The 3,239-nt window shown below is 38.0% G+C and overlaps 1 pseudogene; it reads left to right on the forward strand.

Annotated features, from left to right (window-relative positions):
* Positions 1-863: 863 nt before the first annotated feature.
* On the forward strand, positions 864-1,361 carry LOC125614219 (annotated as a pseudogene).
* The last annotated feature ends 1,878 nt before the right edge of the window (positions 1,362-3,239 follow it).

The following is a 3,239-nucleotide window of genomic DNA, read 5'->3' on the forward strand; positions in this document are numbered from 1 at the left end:
ACTTTCCCCTGCATCCTTGCAAGCATTTACCGTTACTTGTATTCTTAATATTTGCCATTCTGACTAGAATGAGATGAAATATCAGTGTACTTTTAATTCACAATTCTCAAATTGCTGAGATGTTGAACTTTTTTTTTCATGTATTTGTTGATCATTCTTATTTTTTTCTTCTGAGAAGTAGACACTTCTCAGTTCCTTTGCCCATTTATTGATTGGGTTATTTGTGGGATTTTTTTTTGTGCTAAGTGTTTTTAGTTCTTTATACATCCTGGAAAATAATGCTCTATCTGAGGTACATATGGAGAAGGTAACTTTCATAATCTGATAAGGAATACATACAAAAATCCTCTAACAGATGCTATATTTAATGTTAAATTAGTGAAAATTTCTGAGATTACAAATGAGACAAAACTGCTCAAAATAAATACATTTCTTCAAGTGAAGCTCTTACAAGTACAATTAGCAGTAAACCCAGAAAATACAAAATAATCTACAAATGAACTTTTAGAATTAATAAGTGAATATAGAACGTCATTACGTATAAGCTCAATATATAAAAACAATTTTTATTTCTGATACCAGAAATAAAGGAATAGAAAACTTAAATATAAAAATATATTTAGAGTAGCATCAAAACAACAAAAACATACCTGGGTATGGTGACATGCACCTGTAATCCCAGCAACTTGGGAGGCTGAGGCAGGAGCATCACAAGTTTTAGTCCAGATTTGGCAACTTAACAAAACCTTATCTAAAAATGAGGAATGAAAAAATGGCTAGGGAGTCCGCTTGGTGGTCGGCCAGGGCGGCGGCAGCAGAACCTTCCTTCCCACAGCGAGTTTTCCAAGTGATAACTTCATCAAATGGCCAGTGATAAGCAAATGTCCGATGATGACAGCCCCAGCACCAGCAGTGGCAGTTCAGATTCGGACCAGCAAGACCCTGCTGCTCCAGAGCCTGAAGATCATGAAGAAAGAACCTTCTGCCTCCCAGCAGAAGAAGAGCACCAAACTCTCTAGCAAAACCACTGGTAAGTTATCCACTAGTGCTAAAAGAATTCAGAAGGAGCTAGCTGAAATAACCCTTAATCCTCTCCTAACTGCAGGTTGGCCGTATTTTTGGATACTTTCCAAAAGATTTCATCAAGGTAGTTCGTGAATATACTAAAGAAGAGCTACAAATTCCAATAGATGAGACAGATTTTGTCTGTTTTGATGGTGGAAGAGATGATTTTGATAATTATAATGTAGAAGAACTTCTAGGATTTTTGGAATTGTATGATTCTGCAAATGAAGATTCTGAGAAAGCTATAGAAAAAGTGGAACAATTTCCTGAAGTCTCCCAGGACGTTGAACCTGAACCTAAACCAGTAGTAGCAAACTCAGAGCAAATTGAAAGTGCATTCTCAGAAAACACTATGGATCTTGAGGAACAATTTTTGGCTCAGAAGAACCATCCTCATGCAGATAGTCAAACAGATAATGCTCAGGGTGAACAAACTTCATTTGAACCTTTTGAAGAAATACTACCAGATAAATTGAAAGTGCCAGAAAGTGAAAACAACAAAACCAGCAACAGTTCTCAGGTCTCAAACGAACAGGAGAAGACTGATGCTTATAAACTTTTGAAAAAAGAAATCACATTAGACTTGAAAACCAAATTTGGCTCTACTGCTGATACACTTGTGTCTGATGATGCGACGACCAGACTGGAGACTTCATTAGAAGATGATTTTGATGATGAGGAATTGGATGCTGATTATTATGCATTTGATAAGGAAGAAGAGGAGAATGAGGAAAGCTTTGGGGAGCTCCCGTTACTAACCTTTATAAGTGAAGAAGACATGAAATTCCCAGTGGAGTTTGGAGTGGAGAAATATTTAATAGGTGAAGAGCAGAATTCAAATGAAGAAGATAAGGTTGAGGTAACTCTGCCCCCGGGCATCAAGGATGATGATAAAAATATACTGACAACCTTGGAGGATACTTTATTTATTGGCACAGGCGGTGACGAGAAAACAGATATGATGGATTTGGAGAATTCTTATTCAGAAGAAGAAAAAGAAGATGAGGAAGCTTTAGTCCCAGATAGAAAACAGAAGAAACCACAAGCAGCAACAGATTATATTTATCTTGAAAGTGCAGAATATGGTCTTTTTGTGGAAACCTCTAAGACAGATAATGATGAAGAGCCAAAAGTGGACATCGAACTTCATATTAAAGGAAAAGAGACAGATGTTCAGGAGCCTAAGAAGCACCTGATGCAAGATGTTTCAGAATTAGAGGATGAGAAGGTAGAAGGGATGATTGCATATACTTCTCCCCAAAGCAATAAGCTCAGCTCATTGCCAGCTGTTGAAAAGGACAAGGACACATTAAAATCAGCCTTTGAAAACAAAGAGGATGACCTAAAAGAAGCAGTTATCCATACCTCAAAAGACTCAAAAGAAGTGAATGAAGAACTCTCTTCACTTGGAGAGAAGATTTTGGAAGATAGCTTAGAGAGTCTGATGACCCAAGAACAGAGTAAACCACCAGAATCCTTGGGTATTACAACATTCCTGGGAGATAATCAAAATGATGCATCCAAAGATGGAACGGAGGAGGCAGGTTCAGTAAATACACCAACCCTGCACATAGACTCAGTGGAGCATCAACCTCAGGAAATTAAAGAGGGACTAGTTCTGAAAACTGAAAATCAATCTGGATTCTCCTCTCCAGATGGACTTGGTTTGAAAGAGATGTGATTGTTACAGTTAGTCAAGTAAATGAGAAGATAGGGCTTTCCAAGGACGAGGGTAAAGAGCAGTCCTTGGCTGAAGAATTGATTCAGCATAAGGCAACACAGGGGACTCAGGAAATAAAAAAAAACAGAGCAAACTGACGAGGTAGAAGTACCGGGTCTCCATACCTAAAGGCCAGCAGCAGTAGAGGAGGATTATTATTCCCCTGAAGAACTACTGGAGGATGAAAATGCTGTAAGTGCAAAACAGTCAAAAGAAAAACATTCTGGGATTCAGAATGTTAACCAGCACGTTCTTGAGAAAGCAATTTTAGAGACTATCAATCCTGATCTAGAAACCAAAGAAAACAAACAAAAAATGAATATAATTTGGAAGATTTTTAAGAAAACTGAAACCACATCCAAAAGGGTAGACATGATGGACAAGGAACAAGGTGATATGGAAATGCGAAAGGAGGAAAGTCCTCTGGCAGATGAGGAAGCCCAGGGACTCTTTG

This window comes from Marmota marmota, unplaced genomic scaffold, assembly GCF_001458135.2.
Source record: "Marmota marmota marmota unplaced genomic scaffold, marMar, whole genome shotgun sequence".
Taxonomy (NCBI): Eukaryota; Metazoa; Chordata; class Mammalia; order Rodentia; family Sciuridae; genus Marmota; species Marmota marmota.